General features: G+C 41.7%; 1 long non-coding RNA gene across 1 annotated transcript; it reads left to right on the top strand.

The window, feature by feature from the left end:
• The first annotated feature begins 24 nt into the window (after positions 1-24).
• LOC140850336 (uncharacterized) lies at positions 25-14350 on the top strand. Its single transcript, XR_012132991.1, has 3 exons — positions 25-178; positions 986-1040; positions 14220-14350. It is a non-coding gene; the product is annotated as an uncharacterized lncRNA (long non-coding RNA).
• The last annotated feature ends 1609 nt before the right edge of the window (positions 14351-15959 follow it).

The raw sequence follows: 15959 nt of genomic DNA, 5'->3' as shown, positions 1-15959 counted from the left end.
GGCGGGGCGGGGCTTGAAAGAGCTGCAGCCTCCCGCCTTTTGGGGACCTTAGCCTGTAACCGTTCCCGTCAGCCCGGATTCTGAGGGGGAATTTTCCGTTATGGCTTCTGAGTAGCTGAATGCTTGGGACAGCAACACTGTCTCCAATGTCACTACAAACTAAAGAGGAGTAATCCAGGTGGGGAGCAAACTGTTTATTTCTATATTTGCTACTGATCTTTTGTTAACCCATATGGATTACTATTTCTACCTGTTCTGTGAAAGGATCTATTTCCTATTTCGGCCTCAGGTGGAGCCTTCTGGCTTCTGCATGCGATGGAATTAATTTTAATGTCATTTTAGTTCGTTAATAAACTATGGGTCAGATGCATCAAGGTTTCGGTGTCCTAAAAACCTTTGGGATGGTGTGTGGACTTCCATTTTGGCCTCTCATCCCCAAATTGGGAGAACTGGGACATGTTTAACGTTTGTTTTCTGTTGACTAGAAAGCCAAGTGCTCAGAGGTGAACATAATACTTTGAAGCAAGGTCCTATGCCCTTAAAGTAAACAGTCTTGACGAGGGTATTCTCCAAATACCAGTCATTTCTTACGAACTTAGTTTCTTGAGTCTACATATCACCTGCATGTTATCTTTACTGTTTTCTGTTGATTCATGTTGTAAAATCTTACATTAATTTACTTGAAAGACAATGTTAACTTAAACGGAAAAACCTTGACTTGCTATAAATAGAAAGCAATTAAACTACTCTAGAACAGTGTTATTAAGTATCAGAGACATTGTTGAAAGTCTGAAACTTTGTTAAAAAGGGAGACTAAGAGATGGTTAGCAACATCTTAGTGTTACATGAGACTTCTCTTTGATGTTATCAGAAGGATTTAAAGAGCATTAAAAGGACAATAATTTTCTCACTTGGGGACTTGGTGTTATTTCACTCCCTACTTCCCCAGCAGTGCATTTCCTAAAATCCTCTCCATCACCACTAGGACAGCCCTGCGTACCAGTCCCATGCTTTGTGAAGAATTGCCTTAGAAGCAACAGGTGAGACTATAAAGCAGTCTGACCATTTTGGAAAATTCTGTGTCAGTATTTAACTGCATATAAAGATGAATATATGACTCAAAGAATTCCAGCTGTAAGTATATACCCAAAAAATATGAGTACCTCAGTTTATCAAAAGAGGCCAAAATGTTCATAGAAATGCTATTATAGTGGCACAATGATGAAACTATCTGAATGCCCATCAATCATTGATGGATGAAATTGTAATAGTGTTAACACTGTACAGCAGTAAGAATGAATGAGCTGCCACAATGTGGGGAAGTCTTGAATGTAACACTGAGTAAAAGAATCCAGAGATGAAAAGGTAAACACTGTGTGATTCCATTTATATGAAGTTTAAAAACAGGAAAAACTAATGTACAGTTGACCCTGAACAACACGGTTTGAAAAGCACAGGTCCGTTTATCTGCATATTTCTTTATTAAAGTACCATTGATATATAATCTTATGTTAGTTTCAAATATACAACACAGTGGTTCAAGTTACCCTCATATTATTAAATCTTCACCCCTCTATCAATGTAGTAAGATGTTACAGTCATTAGCTATATTCTCCATGCTGTACTACGATCCCTGTGACCAGCTTACATTGTGACTGCAAATTATTGTGTCCCTTTATCCCCTGCACCCTCCCCACCCCTCACCCACCCCAGCCCCTCTCCCTTTGTAACCACTAGTCTCTTTCTTGGTGTCTATGAGTCTACTGCTATTTTGTTCCTTCTGTTTTGCTTTTTTTTTATACTCCACAAATAAATCACATGGTATTTGTCTTTCTCCACTTGGCTTATTTCACTGAACATAATACCCTCTAGATCCATCCATGTTGTTACAAATGTCAGGATTTCTTTTCTTTTAATGGCTGAATAATGTACCGCTGTGTATAAGTACCACCTCTTCTTTATCCAGTCATCTACTGATGGACACTTAGGTTGCTTCCAAATCTTGGCTATTGCAAATAGTGCTGCGATAAACATAGGGGTGCCTGTGTCTTTTTGAATCAGGGATTTTGTTTTCTTTGGGTAAATTCCTAGGAAAGGAATGCTGGGTCAAATGGTATTTCTATTTTTAATTTTTTGAGGAACTGCTTTCCACAGAGACTGCACCAATTTACATTCCCACCAGCAGTGTAGGAGGATTCCCATTTCTCTGTATCCTTGCCAGCATTTGTTATTGTCTTTTGGATAGTGATCATCCTGTGAGGTTATATCTGTGGTTTTAATTTGCATTTCCCTGATGATTAGAGATGTGGAGCATCTTTTCATGTACCTGTTGGCCATCTGTATTTCTTCTTTGGAGAAGTGTCTGTTCAGGTCCTCCACTCATTTTTTAATCAGGTTATTTGTTTTTCGGGTGTTGAGACATGTGAGTTCTTTATGTATTTTGGATGCTAATCCTTTATCATATGAGTCATATAGCTAATGATTCTGTAACATCTTAATACATTAACAAATATATTCTCCCATACTGTGGGATGCCTTTTTGTTCTGCTGATGGTGTCCTTGGATGTACAGAAGCTTTTTATTTTGATAGCGTCCTACTTGTTCACTTTTCATTTTGTTTCCCTTGCCCAAGGAGACGTGTTCAGGAAAAAATTGCTCATGCTTATATTCAAGAGATTTTTGCCTATGTTTTCTTCTAATAGTTTTATGGTTTCAGACTTACATTCAGGTCTTTGATCCATTTTGAGTTTACTTTTGTGTATGGAGTTAAGCAATAATCCAGTTTCATTCTCTTACATGTAGCTGTCAAGTTTTCCCAGCACCAGTTGTTGAAGAGACTGTCTTTTTCCCATTGTATATCCATGGCTCCTTTATTGTATATTAATTGACCATATATGTGTGGGTTTATATCTGGACTCTCTATTCTGTTTCATTGATCTATGGGTCTGTTCTTGTACCAGTACCAATTTGTTTTGATTACTATAGCTTTGTAGTAGAGCTTGAAGTCAGGGAGTGTAATCCCCCCAGCTTTGTTCTTCTTTCTCAGGATTGCTTTGGCTATTTGGGGTTTTTTGTGGTTCCACATGAATTTTAGAACTATTTGTTCTAGTTCACTGAAGAATGCTGTTGGTGTTTTGATAGAGATTGCATTGAATTTATAAATTGCTTTAGGCAGGATGGTCATTTTGACATTGTTAATTCTTCCTATCTGTGAACATGGGATAGATTTCCATTTATTGGTGTCTTCTTTAAGTTCTCTCATGAGTGTCTTTTAGTTTTCAGAGTAAAGGTCTTTCACCTCTTTGGACAGGTTTATTCCTAGGTATTTTATTCTTTTTGATACAATTGTATGTGGAGTTGTTTCCCTGATTTCTCTTTCTGCTAGTTCATTGTTAGTATATAGGAATGTGACAGATCTCTGTGTATTAATTTTGTATCCTGCAACTTTGCTGAATTCAGTTGTTAGTTCTAATGGTTTTTCAGTGGAGTCTTCAGGGTTTTCTATGTATAATATTATGTTGTCTGCAAACAGTGACAGTTTAACTTCTTCCTTACCACTTTGGATGCCTTCTATCTCTTTGTGTTGTCTAATTATATATGCATATTTTTTCAATAAATATGTTGGAAAATTTTTTTGAGAATTGTGACAATATTTTTTGGTTACATAAATTAAGCCATTTATTATTATCTAGCAATGCTTCAAATGGTGGCGCTTCTACTGGTCTTTCAATTCCTTCAGTCTTCTGATGGCCATGTGACAGAAGTAGTGTTGTAGGTCCCGGCACCACCACCTAGAATTTTCATGCAGGAACCATAGTGCCAGATCCCCACAGCTTGTCTCTTCATCTTACTTTTGCCACAAAAGGAGCAAGTACTTGGGGTGCTGGCTCATTTCTTTTCTCTTCACCATTTTCTTGAGGGAGGCACCATAATGGGTTCTGTACCTACCGACAATTCCAACCTTAGTGTGTTTTGCCATGTCACCGCCAACTAGGTGCAAGCTGAGAGTGATTTATGATGATTTGAAAAAGCATACTCCTTTCTCTAGCTTTCTTGATGGTAAGAACACAGTAAATAACACATGTAACAGAAAATATGTGTTAATTGTTGATGTTATTGGTAAGGCTTCTGGTCAACAGGAGGCTATGAGTAGTGGTTTTGGGGGAGTGAAGAGTTTGACACAGATTTTTGACTTTGCAGGTGTCAATGCTCCAAACCCCTGCATTCTGCAAAGGTTACCTATACAGTGTTTGAAGGCAGAATGATGGCTACCTTGAGGAACAAGGAATTAGGGGGAAGTCGTGAGGGGACAAGAATGGGGTACAAATAATATTCTACTTGTTGACCTGTGTTAAAGTTAATAGTTGTATTTACTTTGTAAACACTCATGAAGCTGTGCACTTATGATTTGGGCACTTTTAAATGTTATGCTTCCATTTAAAAAATGTATTTAAGTGAAGAAGCTTGAGGCCACATGATTCCTCCACTAGTTCCCTTCAGCATCTCATTTGTGTTTAACTGGTGCTCATTATGTGTTTGTTGAACAAATGTTGGAAAGGGAAGGGGATCCTAATGCAGGAGCTCAAAATCATACTATAATCTATAATAGAATATTATTCAGCCATAAAAAGGAACGAAGGATTGACATTGTAACATGGAGGAAACTCAAAGAAGCATTATGCTGAATGGAAGGAACTAGACCCAAAAGGCCACATGCATGTTATATGATTCCTTTCATATGAAATACATAGCATAGGTAAATCCATAGAAACAAAGCTTCCTTCCAGTCATACAGGGAGTCACTGGCTCTGGAACCACTTGTTGGACTTGTTGGTCTCCTGGTCTGTTGATCTCAATCTCAAGGCAGATCTGGCTGATCCCCAAGGTCCTAAAGGGAATGAAATACCCTAGAATCTTAGGCTCAGAAGCCTATGAGGAATTTCATACAAGGGCTTGTTCAGAATTGTAGAACGAGTGACCTAAATTCAGCTAATCTCAGCCTGTAGCCAAAGACTTCCCCTGGAAGGATAAGCAGACTCCTCCTCTGTCCATTCCAAGAAAAGCTAACCATGATTGGTATTTGATCACCAGTATCAGCACTGTTCTGCCAAGCTTTCCCTGACCACCTTCCCCCAATCTGTCCTAGTTAAGAGGACCCTCCCAGGTTCTCTGAGCATTCTAGAAAGTGTTGTGCATGGGCTTTTCTCATTGTCATTGCTCTTGTCATACCATATTGGAATTTTCTATTGCCTCGTGTTAAGTCTTAACCATACTGTGAACTTCTTGAGGGGAGAGCTCATACCTTACTCATCCCTGTGGTCCCAGTGGCTAGGCTAGTGTCTGGCTCATTGCAAGTGCTCAGAAAAAGTTTGTCAAGTGAATGAATAATCAGTGGCTGACATGGTGGCCAAAACATTCTTTCTACACTTACTCTGGAAACGTCTTTTTATTCAGCTTTCTCTAGCTGTCATAACAAGGACACACATTGTTCCTCTGAAGGGAAAAGACAAACTGACCTTGTCCACATTACCAAAAGAGTAGAAAATAACTGAAATTCTCCCTTTTGAGTTTCGGAGGAGAATTTTTGGACCTAGTGGAGGAAAAGACAAATGAAAAGATATATGCTACTTTCTGTGATGATTAGGAAAAATACCTCTCTGGAACCACAAGTTTACATTCTGGTAGTTGGGGCTACAATTAGAGATGGCAAACATTACTCTGGGTTTTGGTAAGTTCTTCCTCTTTCCATAGCAAAAAGCATTTACTTTTTTTCTTCTTTCCCCATGGACAAGGAGCCTCAAATTCAGCTCTCCCCTGGGTTCAGGGAAGATGAGGCCTCCGAACTGAGCCCTGTCTCCTAACAAAGGCCCCTCTTCCAAATCTTATCCCGATACCCTGTCCTACATTACCTTACGCTGCTCCAAGATCTCGGCGACAGCAGCAGAGCAATGGAAGGCATCCAGCGGTCCTCAGTTCAAGCCCCCGCGGTTTTTTTCACCTTCCGGTGTCCGAAGGTCTCTACCTAAGGACGTACCTCCCAGGCCTCCGGTGACGCTGGAGTGAGGGCGCTGGCACATGGCAGGCCTGCATCAGTTAGTGTTCAAGTCTCTGCCCACCCTCGACACCCTGTGGCTTTCTTCTGGACCTTTCCCCCACCTTATCTTTGTTGCTTGTCCCCAAATTAATCCCTCAACTTTCTAAAAAATAGCCTTTACTTTTTAGAGCAGTTCTAGGTTCACAAAAAAACCGAGTGAAAGTACAGCAAGTTTCCATTTGTTCCCTGACCCCACACCTACACAGCGTCCCCCACCGTCGACGTCAAGCACCAGGGTGGCACATTTGTCATGACAAATGAACCCCCATTGAGGTATGTCACCCCCTGGTCCACAGATCGCGTTAGGGTTCACTCCTAGTTACAGTCTCTGGGTTTGGACACGTGTAACAACACATATCCATTCTAGTGCCACACAGAGTAGTTTCATTGCCCTAAAAGTCCTCTGTGCTCCCCCTATTCATCCCTCCTGCCCCTGGCTCCCATCCCCTTTTTAGAGCTTTTAGGTCCCTATCCAGTCCAGCCTGCCAACATCTCCACTTGGGTGTCTCTTATACACCAAAAACTTAAACACAAAACCAAACTCTTGCTTTCTCTCCTCACCTCTATTCGGTGCTGTCCCCTCCACCGGCACCCAGAAGACATGCTGACTTTCCTGCACCTCCCCTCCCACCACCTCAGTCCAAACCTCCACCCTTTTCCCCCTGGAAGTCTTTCCCAGCTTCTCAGGGTCTCTTGGCAGTCAAAAAGGCCCAGGTCACTTCCATCATTTAAAAGTCAGAAAAAACACAGAATTCCAGCGACACTGTCATGTGTCTCTGGTGTCCCTCAGACCCTGCCACTTTGGGCTCCAGATTCCCAACTGCCAACACTTGGCATCTCTGTGCTGAGGTCTTCTTCAGAACCATGGAAAATGTAGAACTATGGTCTGCTCATCCCTGCGGGAAGACAGAAATTTGAGAAAATTAACCACCTGCCCAGCAGCCCTCGCAACGGCAGGACTAGAGGGAGTTTGTGTAGAAGTACCCCAGCTCCCCTGCCTCTTGGGTGGCTGAGCTGAGGTGTGTTTCCCATAGTTTCCCCTCAGATTACATTCTAGTAGTCCATGACAGTTACTTGCTGCACCTTTACCGGCTGTTTCCCTGTATGATTCCCCTCCTTCACCAACACTTCCTGTGCCTCCCAAATAAACTTCTTGCACTTGAATCTTTGTCTCAAGTTCAAGGAGAACCCAACTAGGACACAGCACTATAAAAACTGTAATACAAAATGCTATGCACTGGCAGATTATAGGATTTAGGTAATGTTAACCTTAAAAAGAAAACTGTCAGTTATTCCACCAGCAAAAATGGGTTTATTGGGAATAGCAGAGAATTGCAATACTGGACATGCAAACTACAGCAGAACCATAGGCATGTCAGGAGAACCAAGGAGAACACTCTTATAAGGAATGTCTGAGTTGGGAGAACTGCTGTAAGTAAAACCTCCACTGGAATAATTTGGGAGGTCCCACGTATCTGGCTTCTCATTGGCTGAGTTGACATCTCTCATTGGCTGGGCTGTAGTGGGGAGTGGGAAGGTGGAACGAACCCTTCTCTTCCTGCTGAGTGGTAAAGTAGCTAAAGCAGTATGGTGTCATCTCTAAAAGTGAGATCTAAGGTTTACAAGGAGCGATGGATATGGGAGCTTATCCTGCAGGACTGCTGGTGCCATGTGTGGAGAAAGTAAAAGTTCCTCTGGCCAGGATGCTCAACTCACCTGGCCCTTGTCTGCTTGCTCACTATACATGCGTGGGCAATATGTTATTATTGACTATATAAAGAGCTCCACCCAGTGCTCTGGGCTGCTGCATGGTTGCTATAAGTCTGCACGGTTGCATGGCTGCAAGGCTGCAGGAGAACACCCTCCATAATCTAATCCAAAATCACTTGCATTTAGTTGTGATTTAATCTAATCCAAAACACATTGCATTTAGTTGTCAGGGCTTTTTATTCCCCTTGAATCTGAAACAGTTCTCAGTCTTTCTTTATCTTCCTTGACCTTCACAGTTTTGAAGAATATAGTCTGGTTCTTTTGTAGAACATTCCCCAATTCTCTTGTCTGGTATTTCCTCATGATTAGATTCAGGTTAAGCACTGTTGGCAGGAACACTACTGAAGCATTGCTCCATAATTTACTTAACCAATCTGCTCTTGTTGGAGATATCTGTTGTTTCAAAATTTTCTTCATATTGTTAAGTCACAAAGCATGAAAATTTTCACCAATATTGTGATCTTTATACCTCCTTATAGCCAATCTTTGTACATATTTTTACCTGTTTCTTTAGGGTATATTTCTAGAAGTGGAATTGCTAAGACAAAGGTTGGGTTTGCTTTTATGATTTTTGATATATTTTGCCAGATTCCCTTCCAGAAAGGCTGTGCTAGTTTACACTCCCTCTACAGTGAGTGAAAGTGGCAGTTTCTAGGAGATTTTGCCAACACTGGATCCAAGCAGTTTAAAACATCCTTCTTTAAGCAGTCTGTACTTCTCACATTGAGTTGTCTTCTCTTCCAATTTCTTGTATGTGTGACTACTGGATCCTAAGAGCCCAGAAGCTGCTCAAAGGCAGGGCTTGCATGTCTTATTCATCTTTGTGGTCTCCCTCAGTGCCAAACTGTGCCTCCTTCTTAAAAGTCACTCAATAAATGTCAAAGGAAGGAAGTAACAACTGATGACACCTTATATGACTGTTGGATTCTACTGCTACCAAAAATGTCAGTAACATTAGTACCACAAAGTCCCATAGGCAGAGCCTCTCCCAGCTCAGGTTAGCAAGTACTCCAGCCTTTTACCAGTCTCCATTCCCAGGACCTCTTCAGAGCCCCAGAGAATCTTTACATATTGTCCATATTGATCCCAGGCATGCTTGTCACCTCAGGCATCCACCCCACTGCAAACACCTGCTCTGGGCTTCTGGGCTCTCCGCTTGCCCTTGTTCCAGAAGCTTCTCTGGGCTGCTGCCAGTCTTCCTGTACAGACCTCTAGGCCCCAGGGTGGTCACATGCCTTTCTTTCAATTCCCCAGTGCCAACTAAAACAAACGATTGCTTTAACATGAAGGCTTGAGGATAACAGATGGAATCATATCACAGATAAGTAATAAAGCAGGATGTGAACTGTCCTGTTCATGTATTCTGTCCCCTTCCTAGCTCGTTAGGGATCCCTTAGGGGCCATATCTCTCCTTTGCAATACCCCTCCTTCCCTCATGTTGCAGAGTTCTGCTCACAACCTGGGACACCCTTGATCTTGCCTCCTTCCCCCAATACTGGGTCCTCTTCCATCCCTTCACCCCCACTCTTGGCTTCTCCCAGAAAGAGAATCATCCCTAGTGATCAGCCTCCCCTGATGAAGACATCTTTTAGAGTATTGTTACGGTTTAACTCATTATTCCCAACTTCTCCAGAGGAGGAAGTTGGCTTGGCTTTAATGTAACTAAAAGTCCCTCAAAATGTTTTCCGAAAAGAAAAGATCCTTCCTCCCCCTCAGATGAATCCTTCCTTCACCCTTACTATAATAACAGAAAAATGCTCTTTGCCTGAATTGTGACCCCTTTTGGTCATCAACAGACACCAAGTCATAAAGCATGTAACATAAACACTAAACCTCAGTTTTCAGAGGCTTATGATGGGCTCCACCTCTCTGCTCTGTTAAAGCGCCTTCGGTGAAGGGCCCCGAATCATGAGCGCGGAGAAGGCACATTTCATTCCCCCAAGAGCTTGATCTGCTGGGGCCAGTGGGTGAGAGGCTGAGTATGGGTAGGACGGGAGAGTGTACTTGAAATAAAGACGCTCTTCAGTTTTCGTCCTGTCTTTGGTCCCCCCCAAATGGGAACAAATATCTTTCAAAGAGGAGGGAGGATGAGGGCATGCAGAGCAGCCCTCTAGCTCGTGGGGTGGCCCAGCTCCTAGTTTGGAATTTCCTAATGGCGGTGCTTATCATGGCGGGAAGCATCTTTCCTTTAGTGGAATTCCAGCACACCCCGATGTAAGGCAGGCCGTTTCCCCGTTGTCTGCCCCCCACTCCACCACCCCAGAAGGATTTCTTTCAGCATGCAGTGCTCCAGGCCTCTGTTCGTCCTCCATTTGATCTCTTCCTCCTCTTCTCTGCTCTCCCTCCGTCCACTCATCGACAGCCCTGGACTAGGCCTCCTGCTGTACTCTCTCTTCCCTGCAAGATTGGGGCCACTTCATAAAAATGCTACAACTTCCCTGACATTTGAGAAGACCATGCAGTAGAATGCAAACAAGAGCTGTGTGTGGAATCAGAGACTGGTTTTGGAGTCCCAGCTCCAACTTTCTGGTTAGGGGTCTGATTTCTCTGGCCTTTAATTTCCTTATCTATAAAATTAGAATAGTAATACTTATCAAGTAGTTTGTAAATTGTTGTTCAGCACATTAATATTAATTCATTACTTTGTGTAATCCAAGCATTCCTCAACTATTACTTGGATTAAAATCTTTTCTTTTATTGAGGTAGAATTCACATAACATAAAATCAACCATTTTTAAGTGTACAGTTCAGTGGCATTTAGTACGTTCACAATGTTGGAGAAACACCACATTCATCTAGTTCCAAACCATTTTCATCACCCTAAAATAAAACCTGGTCTCCATTAAGCAGTTGCCCTCGTTCTTCCTACCCCAGCTCCTGACAGGTCCTGGCAGTACAATCTTTGAATTTTCTGGATATTTCACATAAATGAAATTATGTAGTATTTGTCCTCTTGTCTCTGGCTTCTTTCACTCAGCAAAATGTTCTTGAGGTTCATCTACCTTATAGCCTTGTACTGCATGCCTTTTTATGATTGAATAATATTCTAGTGTATGGATATATCACAATTTGATGGACATTTGGATTGTTTCCACCTTTTGACTATAATAATGCTACTATGGACATCGTATACAAGTTTTGTGTGGAAACGTTTTCAGTTCTTTTGGATATATTCTTCGGAATGGAATTGCTGGGTAAAGTGTTAATTATGTTTAACTTCTTTAGGAATACAGGGTTTTTTTTTTTTAAGGAATAAAAAAATGAATGTTAGAAAATCAGGGGTGATAGAACTATTCCATGTCTTGGTTGTGTTGGTGATTATGTAAGTTTAGGCATTTGTCCAAATTCACAGAACACCAAAAGAAGTGAATTTTATTTTACTGTATTTAAATTCAAAAGGTAGTTGACCAAAAGAACCCAAATGCTCATAAGTCTTTAAAAAGTCATTATCTCAATGCTATGGCAAAAGGTGGGTAATAATAAATATGTTCATCAGTGGATGACTAATTAAAGAAGTTATGGTCCAGCATTCAATGGAATGAATATCCTATCTCCTTAAGAAGGATGAGCTAAACTTCCCACGAAGCACAGAGAGCCAGATTCAGTCTGGAGAGGAGGGAATTTTTTGGAATCCCCATTGGATCCTGGAGCACATGATGGGTATGCAGCTTGAGAATAAATAATGGAAATGTGCTATGAGCTAATAACCACTTTACAAGCAGAATTCCTTTTGTAGCACAGAGGAACTATTTGCATTATATAGCAACACACTCATGAACTCACTTCAGACCACAAAGCATGGAACCTGAGACTTCCTTTTGCCATTTGGGGGCTGGTTGCAGCACTCTGGAGTCCATGCTAGATGGCGTCCTCTCTCTACAGAACAGATTATGACAGTTTGTGGAATGAGGTTCCTTCATGAGTTCATTTCTATGCCATGATAACCCATTGCTTCTACAGGAGGGAATGACACTGCTCCAAATCTGTTGGGTGAATTAGATACTATATTCTATTTAATGTAATTGTCAGAAAAGCAATCTGTGCAAGCATTACATTTTTAAAACTCCAAGTATTTTTTGAGTCCATTTAGCATGTAAGTGGCTAGCTGAGACTTCAAGGAGGGAGCAAGTATACTCTACTTTTAGTGAAATATTCACACAGCTGCAATGGCCTTTCTTAGGACAGTAAAAGTTTCATACTAAGGTCCCAAAGATAATTAGGCCCATAGTCTCTGGAGCAAGAGAAAGTTTATGTTATTGCAGCATTAAGGTCAAAACTGCTGGAGCCCATCTCACCTATGAGTCATCTGGTTTTAAGAGCTCCAAAATTGCATTTTGGAGGGCTCCACATTACATTCAATTCATCTCATGTCCTCCTTCTCTTCAAGAAGCAATTCTACCTTTATTGTCGAGATTGTATCCACATCTCCATTGTGGATTACCAGGCTCAAACAAATGAACCTGGCTGTGGTCATGTCATTGCCTGATAGATGCTAGTCATAAAAAGACTGTAAGTAATGGTTTAGATTCTTTCCTTACCCATATTAATAGAAAAATCATTGTTTTTTAAGTAGCTTACTAGAGAAGGGGCTATTTTTTGTTCTCTCACTCTGAATTGTTTTACTTTCGCTGTGCAATTTCACTATTTGAACATTTTCCTCCATGTAAATGATTGCCCAGCCCTGCACCAAACAAAAAATGCCCAGCTTTCCATGTGCCATTTTTTAGGTAAATATCTTGTGTTTCACTTAGTCTGAAAAGTGAATGAAATTGGTCTGCTAATTTTTTTTTAATTGTGTGATCAGTTTAGCTACTGGGCTGACTGCAGAAGACAGCTAGATTTGAGGTTAGAGGAACAGTCAGAGAGCTTAAGTTTCCGGGACCAAGAAATTACCTGGGGCTTTCTGTTATGTTGGCCTCTCATACGAGGCCTGCTTTCCCTTTCTAATCTTGGGGCAGGGATATGGGCATTTGGTAGTTAATTAGTATGGAATATTAGCACCTAGAGGCCTAGGTGGGGCTGAGCCATGCCATATTTGCTCCAAGTCAGCAAATATTGCCAAATGCTCAGTGTGTGTAAGGTGCTTATTACTAGGTTTTAGAGAGAAGGGAACTGAAAGATGAAAACGATACGTTTCAGGCCTTTGAGTAGGAAAGGCAGACACTTACCTAAATAGCCTCCCACCACTTACCAGCTGACTTTGGGCAAGAGACCTAATTTTCCTAGGTTCAGTTTCTTCTGTACACAACGGAGGTAACAACTGTGTTGCAATTCAGGGCCCAAATAAGTCTACTGTGGGGACCTTCTTAACTGAACATGGGATCGGGAAGGAGGCCTTTCCTTCTCACTGAAGACCATGTTAAACTGCTGTGTTGCCAAGCATGGAGAACGTGAGGTTGGGACCATCAGCAATTATGGGTGTTTCAGCAAGAATCCTTTTCTGAACGTACAGCTAAGAACCCAGCAGATGACCCTATAAAGACTTGTTACCAAGCTGAGTGTTTAGATGTCTTTGGTCACAGTCACCTGGCAACACCAGGGTGAAGCCTCCCAAAAGATTTGTTAAGATCAGCTGTTTCATCTTGAAACCAAAGGCTGCTAAGACCCCATGCATTACTTGGAGGTCAGTCTTTTCCAAAGTGTGATATTTCTACTACTTCTCACATTTCACAAATATTGGTTAAGATGAATAGTTTTCGAAAGTGACTAGACTTTAATGAAAAATAGTAAGTAAATCGATGAATTTCCCCTATAGGTGGTCTACAGCATGGCAAACACGTTAACGTCAACCACTGGGCCCACTGAGGAAGGGACTTCTCAGAAGGAGGGATGTAACTGGAAACCTCATGCCTGCAACCCCCTCAGCTCTCAGATCTCCTCTCTTGGAATTTTCCTGGGAGCCTTTAGTAACTTCTTCCTTTCTGTTTCCAAAGTCCTTTGTGTATTTGTCCATAATGACCCTCATTCCTTTTATCTTGGTTTATGCCTCCCAGGTTGCTTTCCTTCCTAGTGGCAAGCACTCCAGCGAAATTACCTTTGCCTTCCTTACAGTGCTTGCAACATAAAGGTAAACTCTGAAGGAGAAAACAAATGGGAGAATGAAAGCACTGTCTCCAGCTGTTTTCCTGGTGATCAGAAAGCTGCGAGGCCAGGAAAGGGATGAAAACTCCAGCTCCACACTATTAAGAAAGTCAGTTTGATTATTCAGGCAAAAGCACTACATATTTTAGGACAAAGATACGACAAAGATTTTCCAGAATCGTTGATTTCTACTTACAAGAACTCTGAGCAGCTTTATCCATGCAATACAGGTGCCAACAGATGATAAGATTTCCTGTTTCTTTTGCATTTCCAGCTCAGCTGTTCCTGAATGGATTTGTAAGTATTGGTCTTTGGCATATTCCCATCCTGCTCAAACTCACACCGTTTGGATTTCCATTCTTGCTCTCCTCACACCGTTTGGATTTCCATTCTTGCTCTCAGCCAGCAAGATTCCCTACTTACCTATTGATATTTAATAGACTGTTCTTCCTTGAATCAAACCAATTTGTCAAGAGGTCTGCAAGGTGTTAAGTAGTTAATTGAAAGGAATGAAGCTATAATGGTGCAATTACGGACTGGAATGGAAAACTCCCTTAAGTCTTAATCATTTAGCCAACTGCCAGCTTTGCTTTTTACAATATAATTTAAGTTCACTTTGGCAGCCAAACAGAACAATCGCAACCAAGTTCTGCTGGCTAGCCTGAGCTAGCCAGAAATTAAGTGCATAGACTGTGAGTCAGACTGCTAGGTTCAAATCCCAAATTTCTTATTATTAGTTGTGTGGTCTTAGGCAAGTTATAAAACCTCTCCTAACCTGGTGACTTTATCTATAAAATGGGGCTATGTTCTCTACCTCACATGGATGTTGTGTTCAATGAAATAATCTAACTAATGCACTTGGCACAGGACCTGGCCCACTGTTGATGTCCAGTAAATCTAGCCATCATCATTCCATTCTTGCATTGGAATGTCCTAATTTCCTCAGAAGCACAGATCCTTGATGTAAAGTCATTTATTTTGTAGGCAGGACATATCATGTAGCAAAGAAAGAAGTAGGTAGGTTTTCACTTACTGAAATGACTGCATAGAATTCACTTTTTCTCTCTGGGCCTGTATCACATCTGTAAAATGAGGCGGGGACAGGTGGGGATTATCCAGGGTTGCAAACTCAAAAGTCTATAAACTCACTGGGGACTTGGGCTGGGTATCAAGACAACAGAGAGTGGTGGGGAATTATGGTTAACTGTACAGCTTTGCTACTCAAAATGTGGTCCACTGATCAGCAGGATTGACAGAACCTTGGAGTTAGACAGCAGACTCTCAGGACCCACCTCACACCACTATAACAGAATCTGAATTTTCACAAGATCCCAAGGTGAACTGTATGCACATGAAAGTTTGAGGAGGCTGCTGTGGAGCATAAGCCATCTAAAGGCATTCAAACTTTTTTTTTTTTAAGTCAGCCAAATAAACTTTGGGTTGCATCAGGGCTTTGGCAACCAGCAAATGCAAATGATCATGGCAGACGGTGAGCTTTGAGATGCTGCCAGCATTTAGGATTCTCTGAGAGATACCCTTTCATTGTAAATTAGGGCTCTGGGCATGTGCATTAACACAAGCCTGAGTTGTTTAGAAAAATTAATCTTGGAGCGGAAGATGCCTAAGAAGTCATCTGCTCAGCTCCCTGCCTTCTGACAAGTAACTATATTGCCCCCATTAGGTAGGTGAAGCCCAGCTCCAAGACCCACTGACCCAAACCAAGACACTAGGAAGTGATGGTGGTGGGTATACTGGGTATACTCTATTAGGAACAAAGGCAGTCCTGTGCTGACAGAATCAGCAACCGTTCCTGTTTCCAATGCCTGGAAAGGCCAATAATTTCTTTATATTCTCCAGAGCATAATAATTGTTCTCCGTTTCTCTCGGTGCCGCCCTGCCACTTCCTGGCAGCCCTGGAGACATAAAGTTTCCTCCTTTAGGGCATAGAAGGCCCAGAGCCGGCTTCTCAGTGGATATCCCGCCCGCAGGATGCAGAGGAGGCAAAGGCTTCATT

The sequence above is a fragment of the Manis javanica genome, chromosome 7 (genome assembly GCF_040802235.1).
Source record: "Manis javanica isolate MJ-LG chromosome 7, MJ_LKY, whole genome shotgun sequence".
NCBI classification, from domain to species: Eukaryota; Metazoa; Chordata; class Mammalia; order Pholidota; family Manidae; genus Manis; species Manis javanica.
This window is presented reverse-complemented; position numbering and strand designations above follow the sequence as displayed.